Raw genomic sequence first — 18,836 nt, 5'->3', positions numbered from 1 at the left:
TACAGTGGAGAGTTTATTGATGGGTTGCATCGCAGCCTGATATGAAAACACCAATGTCCTTGAGCAGAAAATCCTGCTAAAGTAGTGGATATGGCTCAGTCTATCACAAGTAAAGTCCTCCTCACCATTGAGCAAATCTACATGAAGTGCTGTCGCATGAAAGCGGTATCTACCATTGAGGACCCCCAATGTTCACTCCATGCTTTCTTCTCACTGCTGCCATCATGACAAAGGTACAAAAATCACAGGACCCACACCACCAGGTGCAGGAACAGATATTATCCCTCAACTATCAGGCTCTTGAATCAGAAGGGATAACTTCACTTGCCCAATCACTGAACAGTTCTCATGACCTATGGACTCACTTTCAAGGACCCTTCGTCTAATTTTCTTAATATTTATTAATTATTATTATTTAAAAAAACATTTTTCTCAGCTCAAGCTGGTAAAACCTGAGGTGCGGGCATAGGCAAGCACACTTACTTGCCAATTGCTAGGAAATTTTAGACTATTCAAGTGGTGTTTAGTAATGTGGCTCTCTAAAGAATTACATAGATATTGCTGTGTAGTCCTTATTGTTTAATACTATTGTGTCATGCCTTTGGGCTGATCCAAGTGTAGATATCCCTATTGGGACACTGTATACCCTTTTCATGTTCTGGAGTCTTTCAATTTCCTCTCTTAATTCAGCATATTTTGATGTTTTTCACTTAACGATTTGTGTAGGTTACGTGTGTTTGGGATAGATAGATAGATACTTTATTCATCCCCATGGGGAAATTCAACTTTTTTTCCAATGTCCCATACACTTGTTGTAGCAAAACTAATAACATACAATACTTAACTCAGTGAAAAATATGATATGCATCTAAATCACTATCTCAAAAAGCATTAATAATAGCTTTTAAAAAGTTCTTAAGTCCTGGCGGTTGAATTGTAAAGCCTAATGGCATTGGGGAGTATTGACCTCTTCATCTTGTCTGAGGAGCATTGCATCGATAGTAACCTGTCGCTGAAACTGCTTCTCTGTCTCTGGATGGTGCTATGTAGAGGATGTTCAGAGTTTTCCATAATTGACCGTAGCCTACTCAGCGCCCTTCGCTCAGCTACCGATGTGAAACTCTCCAGTACTTTGCCCACGACAGAGCCCGCCTTCCTTACCAGCTTATTAAGACGTGAGGCGTCCCTCTTCTTAATGCTTCCTCCCCAACACGCCACCACAAAGAAGAGGGCGCTCTCCACAACTGACCTATAGAACATCTTCAGCATCTCACTACAGACATTGAATGACGCCAACCTTCTAATGATATAATGACTATATCTATAAGTAAATTGTTCTTGCTTGTTTATCCTGTATTGTTATATCCAGATGGTTATTATGGATTGTCCGATCTGTGATAACAGATAGGTTGTAATATAATTTGTGGTATTCTGACTCTAAATCTAGATCAAGCTTGTATTTATAGTAAGTTATGATTTATGAGTTTGTATTTTAAAGCAAGATTTTAATGAACGATGTTTGCCACTTAATTGTTCCTGTGTTAAGTAATCAGATTGAGTTAAACTGCTACAGGATCCTGTAATGTGTTGGATTGTTTCTGTTTTTTTAGTCATTTTCTATATTTATCATCATGAATTTGTTGGTATTTTATTATGTATTTTTGACTTTATTTTGTGTTAACCACCTGGTCCTGTATTACCACAAGGAACCGTTCTGTTTCTGGGAAGAGGATTCCAACTCTGAGTTAGGTGTTCAATGCTTCCTTGTCGACATCTAGTTTGCACAGGTCGTGGAGATGTCTCCTAAGGAGGGTCATGCTCTTCCATTGGTTAACTTTTTCTTCAGTAGTGATAATGTCTTCATTTTTATTGATTGTGCTCTCATTTAAGTTTGGTGGCGTATACTGCTTATCAGAATTCCATATGCTTACGTGGAATGCTGAATCCTGTTTTCAGTGCTGAAAGTGCATCCTTCGAAGTTTTATCTGACTGTTGGATAGATTTTTAATGTCTGTTATTCCTCTTCCGCCTTTTGTCTTAGGTAGTGTTAATCTCAGTGCATTCGAGTGTACATAATGTTTTCTGAAATTTGTCATTTCAGTTCCCATTTTTCTTTGTAAACTTTCCAGATCAGTTTCGGAGAAAGATATTATGCCAAAGGAATACATTAATATGGGTATAACAAAAGTGTTTATTGCCGTTGTTATAAGTCTAGTGTTGAGCTCTGTTTGGCTGGTTTTCTTAAGCCTTGAAGTAAATTCTGTCAAAAGTTTTTCCTTTATCACGCTATGATCTATTTTCTTGTTGATATCCAAGAAAACTTGTATGTTTCATATTCATCCATCGGTTGCATTGTATCTTGCTACTCTGTATTCTATTAGCTCTATTGCACCTTTCTTTATGTTTAATGTTCTGTATTTATCTAGTCTAAAGTTCATGCTTATACCTTTAGAAAATAGTTCTGCTATTTGAATTAATTATTTCAGCTTAACTGATGGAGTATATAATTGAATCTACTGTGATTACCCCACAAGATTATGAATCTCAGAGTTGTATCTGGTAATGTATATGTGCTTTGATAAAAAATTTACTTTGAACTCTGAACCTGAAGTATTCCTTCTGGAAGGACTAGAGACTGCAGGTATTAGAGTCTGAAACAAAATAAATACAAGATGCTGAAGGAACTCAGCAGGTTAGACAGCATCTTTGGAGGGAAGTGGACAGTTGATGTCCTGGGCTGAGATCCTTTGACTGAACTGAAAGAACAGAAGGGAGATGGTCAAGAAAAGAGCTGAGTGTGAGGGGTGGCAAGCGATATGGTTGATCGAGATGAAGAGACGTAGATTTACAGATGGAGGGGAGGATGGAGATAGTGACAGAGCCTGTGAGATACTATGTGGCAGTAATAAAGGGCTGTGGATAACGGAATCTGATGAGAGAGGATGAAGAATGGAACTGAATGGGGAGGAGCTAGTTAGTGATGGGTAAAGAAACTGGGTTATAGAGGGCTGGTGGAGTGGACCGAGGCTTGTGAGAGAGCCTGGATAGATCAGAAGGAGAAAGAAATAGAGGGGAGCAAGTTGCCTGAAAATGGAGAATTCAGACTAAATGTCACTGGGTTGTAGAATATCCATTTGCTGCTATGTCTCTACTCTCATACTAACCTGCCAATCCTTGATTTCCATGATTGCTTGGATGAGGCCAAAATCAATCTGGATGTTTAGATGTCGGTGTGTAGTCTACAAACTGCCTCAGCTCTCCCACCTCAACTGAGTTTGACATCGGAAAAAGAAAGTTAAACATCACTACATTTAGTTTCACTTTTACACTCAATAATTTTCGGTATTAAGAATCCTTTCCGCTGTAGTGACACATAATCTTTTATCAGCTTTCTGTTTTTAAGCTTCTTCAAAATTTTATATATAAGATAATTCCTCAGTATCACTACCACTTCTGCTAGATGACCCACTAGGTCCAATATGTTCAGCTTTTGTTTCAAGTTCTGTAGTATTTTGACTGTGGTATAAATTTAATTTTGTTGTTTATATGGGCTAAACAGAGCATTTTTATGAAATACAAATACTACTTGGGCAATTTAATGTGTCTTCCTACTTGCCTTGAGGGGTCCCATCTGCCACTGAACAGTTCACTGGGTTAATTGGAGACTAGACAACACAGTACTTATAGAGGAAAAATCATTGATGTGTAAACCAGTCAAGTCAGTGTCATGTATTGTTAAAAAAGATGTGGAAGTATTCTTGAATGTACCAGTGAATAACCACTGAGGTAATTTTGTTGAGACAAATTTACATGTACTAAAGTAAGCAGTTCATTGGACATGGGTTGTTCTTTAAAACAGCTGGATTCTGGTATGATTAATTCATCTCTAAATTAATTAAACATATTTATATAGATATGCATATCAGAGCTAACATTGTAGCATATATTTCAGGGAGGCTCTTTTTCAAAAGATTAGGTGTTTAATTTTTGACTGCCTTCTAATAGTTTTGTAAAAGCTCCAGTTCAGTTTGGTTAATTTCTCTTCAGGATTGCACCATAGAAACTAATGGGAACGACTCATCCATGGGGAAAACATGGATACTATAATGGTTCTATTGCTTTCTCTTCTTGATATAATCAGGTACACATTAACACAAACCCGTTCATCACACTTTCACTTGAACACTTGATTGATTTGCTATATCTTTTTAGATAGATAGATAGATAGATACTTTATTCATCCCCATGGGGAAATTCAACTTTTTTCCAATGTCCCATACACTTGCTGTAGCAAAACTAATTACATACAATACTTAACTCAGTAAAAAAAAATATGATATGCATCTAAAATCACCGTCTCAAAAAGCATTAATAGCTTTTAAAAAGTTAAGTCCTGGAGGTAGAATTGTAAAGCCTAATGGCATTGGGGAGTATTGACCTCTTCATCCTGTCTGAGGAGCATTGCATTGATAGTAACCTGTCACTGAAACCGCTTCTCTGTCTCTGGATGGTGCTATGTAGAGGATGTTCAGAGTTATCCATAATTGACCGTAGCATACTCAGCGCCCTTCGCTCAGCTACCGATGTTAAACTCTCCAGTCCTTTGCCCACGACAGAGCCCGCCTTCCTTACCAGCTTATTAAGACGTGAGGCATCCCTCTTCTTAATGCTTCCTCCCCAACACGCCACCACAAAGAAGAGGGCGCTCTTTTAGATTCTAAATGCCCTGATTTGCCTAGCCACTGCAGAACAAATACTAATAATAATATGCATATTTCCAATTAAATAATAAGCAAATCTTGTGTGTGAAGAAATGTAAGAAAGCTGTAGCTGTTACTAGAAGAAGCTGTATATTTTGAATTCCATGGTAATTTATGTACATTTCTCTGTAACCTTCCTGCTCCTGGATCTGTTAAAGTGAAGCATTTGGTTAACAGTGTAGGTTATTAAATTAAGATAGTAGATTTGGAATGAGAGGTTTGCTGAAGATGTAAACTAATAGGCTAGAATAATAGAATACAGAAACAACCCCTCTGGCTGGCTAAGTCCACACTGACCACCAGGTTCTACTGCTCACCCTACATCTAGGGGTGATTTACAGTAGCCAACTAACCTTTCCACCTACATGTCTTTGGGATGTGGGAAGAAACATGGAGGAAACCTATGCACTCATAAGGTGAATGTGCAAACTCAGCATGGACAATAGTGGGGGATAAGGATTGAACCTGGCTGTCATGAGATGGTAGCTCTACTGCTTGTGCTACTGTGCTGATAATGCAAAGAAGTCTGAATTAAAGCAGCAGATAATTTGCAAAAGAAATGTTGGTGCTGTTGAGGCTATGGAAGGATTTAAATAATAGGTTGAGAATTATGCCCCTTGAAGCCTTGGTGCCAACCAAAATAGATAGTTATGAGCTGTGAACAACGAAGATGACCATGAATACTAGAAAAGGGCACAATCGCTTTAAATGAATTAACACAGAAGTGCTGAAATTATTTAGGAAGCACTGGGGTCAGTGATCCTGAAATGTGTGAAGCAAGCATGAGATTTTTGGTGGATTTCCTAACATTTCAGAAATGGAAGTCGGCAATCACTGCAATAGATAAAAGGGGAGTATAGAAGCTCAGTTTTATGTCAAGTAATTTACCATGACAAATATGTACTGATTTACCCTAAGATACTATATAAACTAGAAGGAGGATTAAATTAGTGGTATTTGGAGTTGGTGATACGTCAAATCAATTTATAAGTGGTAGAAGCCAATATACAGTCTAAGGGGTGGAATTTATGTCCAATTCAGTTTATGGTGAGATATTAGTCCCTAAGCATATATAGTTGAGGTGTGGTAATAGGGGCAAATGGCATAAGTATAGGGTTAGATTCTTTAGATTATATGACCAAAGTACAGAGTGTAGATCACAAGGGAGCAGAAGATTGATCATTGGATTGGTCTGAACAGGATTATATGTGAGTGGAACAGAGTTCTAGGCACTCCTAGAGGGAGGTAGACAGAACTAGGGGCATAGTCTCAGAATAAGGGGAAGCTCATTTCAGACAGAGATGAATAGGAATTTATTCTTCCTGTAGTCATGAATTTTTGAATTTCACAGAGAGCTATTGAGGCAGACTCACTGAATATATTGAAATACAGAGTTTGACAGTATTTAAACTACAAGTGAGTGAGGGGAGTGGTGATCAGGCCAAGCTTGGATCAGCTGTTTGCTTAAAAAGGCTTTAGTGGGAGGGCTAGTCAAGTTTGCTACTGTTTCTTAAAAGTTCTAAAAACTCTTTGGTAGAGATTAGTTTGGTGCGATTGGATAGGAGAAATTGAGTTGTGAATTCAGTCTCTCTCCACTGGACTGTAGGGCAAGACAGAAGGAAGAGGATAAAGTTTGTCAGGTTGAAAGGATGGATTTAGATGGCATGCTTATTATGGACATGGACAACCCATTCAAGAAGTTTGAAGAAGAAAGAAGAGGGAATAATCTAAGTAGAGACATAACAAAATTGAGTTTTTATGATGGAGAATTTTTTAAACAACTTTAATGGTGCTATTTTATTGGATCATCATCAGTTGAAAGTGTAGATGTTATAAATTTTATGGACTTTGAATGTTGAAAATTTTCCTTATCAGTATTGGCTTACTCTGCATGAAGGTCTTTCCATGGTGAGCATTGTGGTGAGAGGGATTTATGCCAAAGGAAAATTGATTGCAATAAATGCAAACCACTAACATCAGGAACAATTTAGGAAAGCTGTTTGTCATTCAAAACAGAATGTGACTGTTCAAAACATCCAGCAGGAGTTCGGAAAGAAGACCAGGGAGGAGGTTAAAAAGTAACTGAAGAATTAAACTTCTGCCAGCGGTGAAAGATGAGGCAAGGCAAATGCATTAGGAAGTTACTTGCATCGTTCAGGAATGTGCTGAATGAAAGTTCAGCAGCTGTGCGTGAAGCACAATAGGCAACAAGACCAGGAACACTTGAGGCCGAGTAATGTGACTATGTTTGTGGGCTGTAAGGCTGGCAATGTATTTGGGAGGGTTGAAAGGAGGTAAGGTCACCCCAGGGACTTTAATAAAGAGGAAGAGCCATTGGGCAGGCAGGCAGGAAAGCTACAATGAGCCAGATGGAGTGAAAGGGAAGTTGGCAGTTGCAGGGTTCTAATTGGTACAAAGTCAGTGTTCAACAGGAGATGAGAAGTTAATCCTGGAAGTGTCAGAGTCACTTGAGGGTCTTGTGGTCAAGCTGGAGTAAAAGCTAACAGGCAATATTTTACAGGGTTGTGTTTGCAGTGGTTTGGAAAGTGAAGCTGAATTGTGGGTTGGTAAATCATCGATGCAAACACCTGGGGAAGAGAATGCAATCAGAAGCTTTTATTCAAAGTTTCTCACTGGGACTTTTGCTATTCCAGCATTGGGTGGTTAAATGTTGATGAATTGATGTGGAGCAATGATTAGCATTTGTCCTATGATAGTTGCAATTTGGAAAATATTGATAAAGTGGTATAGAAACAGTCTAACGTCAGTGATGAGCTAAATTTCATGCTCAAACCTGACAATGTAGACATCCTATCCCTCTAAGCTGCGCGGGTTCATGGCCACAAAGTAACTAAAATGTTCTCACGCATATAGCCTTTGTTGTTGCTCAGTTGTAATTTTCTTTTGTATAATGTTTTATTAAGGTGCCATACAGTTTTCAGGCCATGTAAAAATTTCCTGCTCAGAGCAAATGGTTGAAATTAGAGGGAACATTGCCCCTGAATGCTTTGGTGTTTGGGTTTACATTGTGCCAAAGCTACCACTGGAAAGATTTAAAAAATATATTCCCATTCCAGGACCTCAACAGATTGCAGGTTTTCATTTGCTAACGTTTCCCAAATGGCAGAATCCGATTACAAAAGTTTTCATTGCTTTGGCATGGCGATGATCCCAGTCCTTAATAATCAAAATTTAAAAAAAAAATACCTGAACAGGAAAATGAACTGTATTTTGCCAAAACAAACATGCTGTAATTTTAACTTCATAAAAGGTTATCACATTGCCAAGTCACTGTTGCAAATCATGAACTTTTTGAAAAATTTACATACTTTCCGAATTTAACATGCCATTTTACCTTCTCATACACGAGGCAGGTATAATTAAGATTATTGCAAAGATTCAGTAATTTTGTTCACAGAACATTTTTTCAAGCTTTTTTCAATTTTTTTAATGAACTACATGTATAATACTGCTATTAAAACATTCTTCAAATAAACATAGTAATCAAAAACCTCTGAAAATTGACAACCTTGTTTAAGACCATAAGATACAATATAGGGGCAGGATTAGGCCATTCACCCATCAAGTCTGATCCACTATTCAATCATAGCTAATTATTTTTTCCTCTCAACCCCAGTATATTGCCTTCTCCCCATAATCCTTAACCCCTAACCAGTCCAGAACCTATTAAACTCTGCTTGATGTACACCCTGTGACTTGATCTCCATAACCCTTCATGGCAAAGAATTTCACACAATCACTACCCTCTGACTGAAGAAATTCTTCCTCATCTTAGTTCTTAAGGTATATTCCTTTATTCTGAGACAGTGCTCCTCCACTAATGAAAACATCCTCTCCATGCCTTCTGTATCTAGGTCCTTCAGTATTTGATAGATTTCAATGAGATCCTGCCTCATCATTCTAAACTGCATCCGGTACAGGCACAGAAATATAAAATGTACCTCTAGTGTCTTATGGACAATATTGTAAATGGTGTAATGGTCACTGTACTTATTCTTTAATAGGCCGATTTATTTGTACGTTTTAATAATACGCCAAATGTTCAGTTCAAAAGTTCTTCATCTCTTAGCAATTCTTTCATAGCAAGTGGTAAAACAATTTTCTGATGAGCAAACACCATGTTTCTTAAAAAACAACTTATTCTTCTTGTGTGTCTCAGACTGTGTCGTATACATTTTTCTGTGAAAATGTACGAGAAGCTGCAAAAGAACCTATTCAGACCTGATAAAGCAGAATGTTTGTGAGCTTGAGTTGCTGAGTTTGTATTTTCTGACGTGATGCATGACATTGCGAAGAATTAGAACTTCCAGTCCAAGAGAAGTGCCTCACTGGTTACAATTCTAATTAAAATCCTCCTTGGGAGGATGTGTCGCCAACTCCCAGCAAGCCACTTAAACAGATGAGAATGCAGCATTATGTTTTAACAACAGTTATGGCCAGCAGACCGTTACCCAACCCCCCCATCCCCCACCCCTATGCCCCATTCAGTCTTCTAGATATTTCTGAAGCTGCTGTATTGCTAACAGTGCTGTAAGAGAATTTTCACTTGCAGCAGCATCCAATCCCAGAGAGACATTTGGTGTTTTAAAAATTTTTTTACATTAGAATTACTATGCTGTCATCAGAAAATAAAATTAATACTGTGCAGTGAATCAACTGGTAATTGTATGGAAGTGACTATTTCAGAATTAGGAAAAACATTTAAGATAAAAGCCATTTTAATAAAATGGACTCTTTAGCAACGATGGTGCATTGCAATTGTAGCGTTTAGCTGACAGGAATGATTTATTTTGCAGATTACGCCTGATCATTTTTACATCAGAAATTGTGAAAGATCTATCTGCTTGAAAGGTATGTCTTCAGTTCTTTCTTAAATGATAATGCAGAGTAATTGTTAAAATATCCACTGTCTTTTGAAATAAGGTGCTGTATATTTGACTGTTCATTTTACAGTTGATTTTCATAATGAACATGCCTGTGATTGCATTTTGCAAATTTGAAAGACCATTATTTTGTTGGAAAGAAACATCTAAATCTTGTTTCATTTTATGATTTTTAACATGCAACCTGTCAGACAACAGACTGAATACTGTGAAAATCAAAATGGGGCATTGCATAGTTAAATGGAGATAAAGGGCTGATTATAGAGCTGTAGGTTATTCTGTTAGATGACATTTTTAATATCTTCTTAAAACCACAATGATGCTACTCCAATTTAGTACGTATTTTGGATTGCAGCAGGCAAGACTCTGAGATCTTTAAACGTACAAAAATCAGATCAGAAAGGCTTGTTCTCACATTACAAAAAAATATATTTTGATTTGTCGTAGTGTCAATCAATGTAATGTTCAGAAATACCTCCTGGTCTTTGCTTGCTTTTGCCAAAATCTGAAGATTGCAACCTATAACCCCTCAACCCGTTTTTATCCAAGCTCTCTTAATAATTTGGACACAACTTATGTCCATTTGCCCCACCCTTCTTCCCATCCACTTCATATTGCAGATACTCTCCTAGTTTTCAAATCTAATTCTACCTCTGCCTTGTAGCATTACAGATTTGCAAGTACAGCAGGTAAGAATGGAATTCGAGCTCAATAGTGATAATCTTATAAAGATGGAAGCTCTCACTGGCTAGACTTTTGCTCTGATTATAACCAATCAGCTGAGGTTACAAGTTTGCTTGAGTCCTTAAATCCACAGCTTGAATAAACCAACACATCAAGAAAGGAATGTATTAAATTGGGAAGAGGAAAATAAATTGTACTGGCTAATTTTTCTTGCATGTAATAAAATGTAACAAAATATTTTTGCTGCTTTCAGTCGATAAGCATTGAACAGATTTTTATAACTTCTGTTCATTGTTCTAGTGAATACATGATGCAGGATGGTAGCATAGTGGTTAGCACAACCTGGGTTCATTTCCTGTTGCTGTCTGTAAGGAGCTTGTATGTTCTCCCTTTGACTCCGAGCGCTCCAGTTTCCTTCCGCAGTCCAAAAAGACGTAGTGGTTGGTAGGTTAATTGGTCGTCGGTCGTTAAATTATCCTGTGATGAGGCTAGGGTTAAATCAGGGGTTGCTGAACAGTATGGCTTGAAAGGCCTATTCAATGCTGCATCTTGATAATGAATAACTACTACATTAAGTTAATAGAGTTAAAATTTTGGATATAGAAATTTTACCTAGGTACATTGAGTACTGTAGCATATCTAAGGAGTTTCATAGCACCAATAACGATCAATAATGTAGAGTTTGTAATCTGATTGATTACTCATAGATAGCATCAAGGAACTGCTTTACCTGATGCAAGAAGGTAGAATCTGTTTTGCTGAGGTTATATAGCATTCACATTATAATCATGGAATGCTTACTGTTATTTTTTAATCTAATGGAGATTCATTCACACCTGTTAAGTTTCTTTCCCCATTCCTCTTAATATGGATTTACAAACTGTCTGGAGCTCAGCCTGGAAGGAAGCAAAGTAAGTTGGCAGCTTTCTTTGTAATAAGCACCAGCTTCTTTCTAACTGAGAATTTTTGGAAGGTTATTATGGTTTTGGAGCTCTGTTGTGGGAAAGGGCTGTGCTTTTCCGAGCCATTAGTAAAGAAAAATGGGATTATTCACAGAAATATGCAGCCATTTCTGTGACACCAGAGACATGAAGTTCATGTGGCAGGATGTTCAATCCATAACAGACTACAAGGCCCCCCACCTCGAGGAACAGGCACTCTCTCTCGCCACAGCTGATGTGAGGAAGATTCTAGCCAGGGCCAACCCACGTAAAGCCATGGGACCTGATAACATACTTGGTTGGGCGCTGAGAGACTGTGCAACCCAGTTATTTGTGGTTCTAACAGACATCTTCAGCATCTGTCTGGAACAGCTTCCTGTCCCCTTCAAGCTTCAAGGTGGCCACCATCATCCTGTTGCCCCAGAGGGCACCAGTAACCTGCCTCAATGACTACCCTCCAGTAGCACTGACCTCAACAATAATGGAGTGCTTATGGATCACATTAAACCCCTTCTTCCTGTTGCATTGTTAACTGTATTTAGCCCAATTCTAGACTTCACCTATTCCTAGTCTTTCCTCCTTTCCCCTCCCTACCACACCAGCAAAATATTTTGATGTGCTACATATGCGCTTCACTCTTGCAGTTATCTGCATTCTTCGTTATGAGGGTAGTCCCTGGCTCATTTGCTTATCAACTATTCATGTACATTTCCTCAATGAGCAAGTTAGAGTTACCTGGAAGTACTCAATCTAGGTCAAGGAAGAATCGTGCAGTAAAGGGATATCATCTGAATTGTGATTATCTACTTTGTTTTGGTTGCTGGTGTGGTAGGGAAGGGAAAGGAGGAAAGACTAGGAATAAAGATATCCTGATTGAGATGTTGTTTTCCTCATTAATTTGTGGGTAGGCGGTGACATGCTTGGTCAGAGTAGGGTGTAGCCTTTTCAGGACTGGTCAGAATGAAGGTCCAAGGCAGAATTCTGACCTGGACCTCTGAATTCAACAATGTGATTTGTTTTTAAGTGCTTTTAAAGCAGCCAGTTTACTCTGGCGACTGTGGATGAAATACATAACTTGATTCCAGGGCCAGACAGTCAAAGTCCTCTGAAGACTCCGACCCCAGAATCTGTATCTTAGATTGGTGGGAATGTGATTGGTGCAGGTATGATCTATATGAGTTGAATGGGTTACACCTGAACAGGTTTGACACCAATATTCTTATGGGATGGGAGTGGCACAATAGGGAATGGAGTTTTGCCATGATTTTGGAGAGGTAGTAAACCTGTTTAGTGAGAATCTGAATGCCAAGAGTGAGAGGAACAAAGATGCAAATGGAAGTTGAAAATGCAGTAAGAAAAATTACTTGATAGTAGAAAGAAAGATGGGTAGCAAATGAGGGTGTGGAAAATAGCCAAAAGGCCATAATTAAAGGAACAGTGTATAAAACCTTATTGCTGTGGCAATAAGATTGCTGAATCTGTGGCATAAATGTCCTTAAATGAACATGATCTAATTACCATTACAGAACTATGACTGTAGAGCTACTGAAGCTAGGAACTAAACAGGGAAAACTTGGGTGGATTTAGGAAATAGCCAGAGTCATCAAGTGGTGGGTCTTGTTTTAGGTCTCAAGATGCGGGTTGCAGTGTTTTCATGTAAGATGATTCTGATTCTGATCTTGGTAAATATCCTCCACATCTTCTCTAAAGTTTCTACATTCTTCCTATAATGAGGTGACCAGAACAGAACACAATACTCTCGTGTGGTCTAACCAGAGCTTTTTAAAGGTGCAATATTACCTTGTGACTCTTGAACTCAACCCCCTGACTAATGAAAGCCAATACACCATACACCTTCTTAACCACCCCATCAAGTTTGCATGACAACTTTGAGGGATCAGTGGCCGTGGACCTCAATGGACTTCAAGGTCCCTCTGTTCCTCCACACTGCTAAGAAACCTGCCATTAACCTTGTATTCCGCCTTCAATTTCAGTCTTCCAAAGTGAATCACTTCATACTTTTCCAGACTTGACTCAGCTCTGCAGACTGGCTGTGTCATGTTGTAATCTATGACAACTTTCTACATTATACACAATATCCCCAGCAACCCTTCATGTCATCTACAAACTTACTAACCCCACTCTTCCACTTCCTCATCTGTTATTTATAAAAATCTCAAAGAGCAGGGGTCCCAGAACAGATCCCTGCAAAACATCACTAGTCACAGAACTTTAGGCAAAATATTCTTTATCTACTCAACCTTTTGTCTTTTGTAAGCATGCCAATTCTGGATCCCATGTCTCCTGACTTCCTAAATGAGCCTACAGTTTGGAACCTTGTTGAATGCCTTAATAAAATCCATACACACCACATCCACCAATCTTCCTTTATTAGATTGTTTTGTCATCTCATTAAAAAAGACAGTCAGCTCGTGAGGCACAACCTACCTCACAAAACCATGCTGACTATCCTTAATCAGTCTATGCTTCTCCAAATGCTCAAAAATGTCTCTAAGAATCCTCTTCAATTGTTGCCCATTACTGATGTAAGACTCACTGGTCCATAATTTGCAGGGTTATCCCTATTACCTTTCTTAAAGAAAGGAATAATATTTGCATTCTCCAATCTTTTGGTACTACTACTGGTGAGGATGAATTGCCAATGGTGCAGCAATCTCTTCTCGCTTCCTCTTGTAACCTGGGGAAAATTACATCTGATCCCGAGCACTTACCTATCTAAACATTTTTTCCGAAAGTTTCAAAACATCCTCACTCTTAACCTTGACAAATTCTAGTACATTAGCCTGTTCAACATCTGACTTTGCATTTGTCATGGTCCCTCTTGCTGGTGAATTCTGAAGCAACGCATTCATTAAGGACCTCCCCTACCTCCTCTGACTCCAGACAAGTTTTCCATTTTATCTGTGATTGGTCCCAACTTCACTCTAGACACAAGACCATAAGATATAGGAGGTGAGTTGGGCCATTTGGCCCATCATGTCTGCTCCTCCATTTCATCATGGCTGATCCAATTTTTGCTCTCACCCCCATGCCCTGCCTTCTTCCTGTATCTCCTCATGCCCTGACCAATCAAGAATCTATCAACCTCTGTCTTAAACATACATAAAGACTTGGCCTCCAAAGCTGCCTGTGGCAAAAAATTCCATAGATCCACTTCACTCTGGCTAAAGAAGTTCCTCCTCATCTCTGTTCTTAAAGGATGCCCTTCTACTCTGAGGCTGTGTCCTCTGGTCTTAAACTCTCCCACTGTAGAAAATATCCTTTCCATGTCCATTCTATCAAGTCCTTTCACCATTTGATAGGTTTCAATGAGGTCACCCCTCATTCGTCTGGATTCTAGTAAATACAGGCACAGAGCCATCAGAGGCCTGAATCATTTTCATGAAGATAAGGAGCCCAAACCTGCTCACAATACTCCAAGTGAAGTCTTACCAGTAAATTTTCAATGTTACATCTTTGCTTTTATATTCTAGTCCTCTTGAAATGAATGTAACATTGCATTTGCCTTCCTCACCACAGATTCAACCTGCAAAATAACCTTTAAGGAATCTTGCACAAGAACTCCTAAGTCCCTTTGCACCTCAGTTTTTTGTATTTTCTTTCCATTTAGAAAATAGTGAACTCTTCCATTTCTTCTACCAATGTATCTGCCATTTCTTTGCCCATTCTCTTAATCTGTCTTAAGTCCTTATGTACTTACTCAAAAGTACCTGCTCCTCCACCTAGCTTCATATTGCCTGCAAACTTTGCAACAAAGCCATCAATTCCATCATCCAAATCATTGACATATAATGTAAAAAGAATCAGTCCTAACACAGAACCCTGTAGAACACCACTAGTCACCAGCAGCCAACCAGAAAAGACTCCCTTCGTTCCTACTCTTGCCAATCAGCCATTGCTTTATCCTTGCTAGAATCTTTCCTGTAATACCATAGACTCATAGCTTGTTCAGCAGCCCTGTGTGACACCTTGTAAAAGGCCTTCTGAAAATCCAAGTACACAACATCAAGTGATTCTTCGTTGTCTATCTTGCTTGTTATTTCTTCAAAGAATCCCAACAGATTTGTCTAGCAACATTTTCCCTTGAGGAAACCATGCTCACTATGGCCTGTTTTATTGTGTGCCTTCAAGAACCCTGAGGCCTCATCTTTAAAAATCAGCTCCAACTTGTTCCCAGTCACTGAGGTCAGACTAACTGACCTATAGTTTTCTTTCTTCTGCCTCTCTCCCTTCTTGAAGAGTGGAATGATATTTGCAATTTTTTAGTCTCTGGAACCTTTCCAGAATCCAGTGATACTTAAAGATAATTACTAATGCCTCCATGATCTTTTCAGCCACCTCTTTCAGAACTCTGGAGTGTACACCATCTGGTCCAGGTGACTTATCTACCTTCAGACCTTTGTTTCCCCAAGAACCTTTTTCCTAGTTATGCTAGCTTCATATACCTCATGCCCCTGACACCTGGATCTTACTGCTAGCATCTTCCATAGTGAAGACTGATGCAAGGTATTTATTCGGTTCATCTGCCATTTTGTTGTCCCCCATTACTACTTCTCCATCATCGTTTTTCAGTGGTCTACTTTTGCCTCTCTTTTACACTTTATGTATCTAAAGAAACTTTTGGTGTCCTGTCTAATATTATTGGCTAGCTTACTTTCTTATTCTATCTTTACCTCCTTCTTAATGTCTTTTTTTTAGTTGCCTTCTGTTAGTTTTTAAAAGATCCTCCTTTTCTTCATGTACACATACAATGCCCTGGAGTTCTTAATCCTATTTGCCAAACCAATCTCATGTCCTCTTCTAGCTCTCTTAAGTACTTCTTTTCCATTGTACCTTTCCTAGAAAACATTTGTTCCCAATTTATGCTCCCAAGTTCCTGCCTTATAGCATCATATTTAACCCTCCCCAATTACCGTAGATTCTGGACTACAGAGCGCACCTGATTAAAAGCCGCTGGCTCTAATTTTAGAAATAAAATCAATTTTTTAATTGTAAAGGCCGCATCGGATTTTAGACCGCACCGGATTTTAGGCCGCACCGGATTTTCGGCCGCAGGTGTCCCACGTTGTAATATGAGATATTTACACAGAAAGATATTACACGTGAGGATTTTTTTAACTTTTAATTAAATCCATATGGTAACAAAAACAAATACATATTGCAAATGCTTTTTTTCGAACCGTGCCCGTACGCGGCTACTTTTAAATATACGTTGCGTATACTTCTTTACTGAACAACATTCCAATATCTCCTAACGACTGGTAAAAAAATATATATATTGCAGCCTACCAGGAAAAGTTATTGATACCTTTAACTTAAAAGCAGAGTTCGCTCAGATCCAAAGCCGCTCGCGTAATGCGCTCCCTCCCTCCGTCCCGTTTCATCGCAAACCGGCATTTTCCCACAAGACACCGCGAAACCGGGTGTGACGTCATAGCATCCCGCGATGTAGTACAGAAAACAAATATAGTTTAAACTAAGTAGGCAGCACAATGCTTCGAGTGTTTTCCATGTTGATGAGGGTGAATACAAATGACTGATTTACAATAATTTAATTGTGAAAGTGCGCTTGATTTATCGTACAATTTCATTGGACCTCTGTGAACTACTCATCAATTTTATTGGTCTACTGTTATGAGGCAAAATGTTTACGAGGCGGCATGAAAAAAATCATGCATTAGCCGCTTCGGATTATTGGCCGCAAAGTTCAAAGCTGTTCAAAATGTGGGAAAAAAGTAGCGGCTTAAAATCCGGAATCTACGGTAGATACCTCTTGTTTCATCCTCTTAAACCCACTCCTTTTTGCAGAGAATTGGTCTTCCCCACTATCGTTGCCTTTGTTCGGTTATTTTTCTGTAATTCCCTTTAATCTGATTTTTGCATGTAATGTTGACAGTATGTAATGTATTGAGAAATCAGTTAATAATAACGATGGATATTTATGTATGATTTTCATTCAGACATTGACAGAGTAATGAAATTTATAAAGCAGCAGTCTAGGTTAATAACAATAAGTAGAAACTGATTTGCACTGTTTCCATAAATCACGTTACGATTACAGATTTCGATCATAATTATTTTTCTACTGCATCAATCTAGCATTAAAAAACTTTTAGAATTTTTTGAGATATTTTACAGTAAACAGGTTTAGTTGCAGTCCATTTAATTGTACCACAAAAGAAGAGACAGTAGTCCATTTTGCTTTAGAGCTCTTGAATGTTTCTCAGTTGTGAAAAAAATTCTAATGGCCCTCTATCTGTCTCTGTACTCCAGCTCCATATGCTTCAAGTACAGTGAACTCCCATTTTGGGCAATGGAAATTCTACAGAATTCACAAATCACTACCAAAAAAAAAATGAGATGTGGTTGCTCTTCCAGAGTTCAAGCGAGAAGAAATAACCAAGTGTAAAATGGAAAAGAAACAGCGAGTTCTGTCACTATTTGTCAAGCGTTTCCATTACGGAAAACCATAATACATAGTTTTTTTGAAAATGCACCCTTTCATAATGCAGGAGTGTACTCTTCTACATTTGAGGACAAGGTCAAAGTAACCATTTACTTATTGCAACTGGCACATGTGACAAAAGCATTCAAATCAAGGACAACATTAACCTAAACACGAGATTCTGCAGATGCTGGAATTCTTGAGTAGCACACATAAAATACTTGAAGAACACAACAAGGCAGGCAGCACCTATGGAGGGGAATAAACTGTCAATAATTCAGGCCAAGAACTTGCGTCAGACTGGAAAGAAAGGGAGCAGAAGCCAGAAGAAGAAGGTGGGGGAAGTACAAACTAGCAGTTAATAGGTGGGACCACGTGAGAGGAAAGTTTGGTGGAATGGGGCAGAATAAAGTAAGAAGCGTCACAAAATAGGTGGAAAAGTTAACATATGTTGTCACCAGTTTCTCCTGTCTCTGCATACAAGTGGCAAATTTAATTTGCCACGTGAAAATACAGTGCAATTTAAATAGACTTTTCTATAGTGAAGTTTAATTACAACTATAATATGCTTGTTATATTGTGTACTTCCCTTAAAGTGCATTACTTTATCTAAACTTAATGTTTTAGTTTAAAAACTTAAAATTGTCCTGAAGAAGGGTCTTGGCCCAAAACATCCACTGTTTATTCATTTCCATAGATGCTAAGTTCCTCCAGCATTTTGTATGTGTTGCTCTCAATTTCTAAAATCTTCAGAATCTCTTGTGTTTATCACTTTTACTCTTTTTAGCCATTTGAGAAGAGAGGTGGTTGAATTACTCTAAGACTCTGGGAAACATTCTTTTACTGGGAGCAAAACTCGGCAGAAGATAACGATATGAGCGGCTCTTGTTTATCAGTTGTGTGGATCAAATTAGAATGTCTTGAACTGGGTTGGGAGAGTGCGGGGCTGGTGACAGTAGTTCATAGCAGCAGTAAAGTCTAATACTGCAACTCGCCTTCATTACAATAGAAAATTCAGGTTCAAATGCCATCAGCTGTCATTCAGAAAATTGAACAGTGCTTTGGAAAACAAATCATATTC

The 18,836-nt window shown here is 38.5% G+C and overlaps 1 protein-coding gene across 17 annotated transcripts in view; it reads left to right on the top strand.

Moving 5' to 3' along the window:
* map2 (microtubule-associated protein 2) overlaps positions 1–18,836 on the top strand; it is a 288,679-nt gene that overhangs the window by 111,897 nt on the left and 157,946 nt on the right. For 15 of the 17 annotated variants that reach the window (XM_073046804.1, XM_073046820.1, XM_073046815.1 and 12 more), the window contains one exon: positions 9,578–9,632. The exons of 1 other annotated variant lie outside the window; for it this stretch is intronic. The gene's annotated coding sequence lies outside the window, so the exon portion shown is untranslated. Of the gene's footprint in view, positions 1–9,269; positions 9,312–9,577; positions 9,633–18,836 lie in introns of those variants that run through there. One more of the 17 variants, XM_073046810.1, reaches the window with a different exon arrangement.

This window comes from Hemitrygon akajei, chromosome 5 (assembly GCF_048418815.1).
Source record: "Hemitrygon akajei chromosome 5, sHemAka1.3, whole genome shotgun sequence".
Taxonomy (NCBI): domain Eukaryota; kingdom Metazoa; phylum Chordata; class Chondrichthyes; order Myliobatiformes; family Dasyatidae; genus Hemitrygon; species Hemitrygon akajei.
The sequence above is the reverse complement of the archived record's forward strand: the minus strand, read 5'-3'. Positions and strand labels throughout refer to the sequence as shown.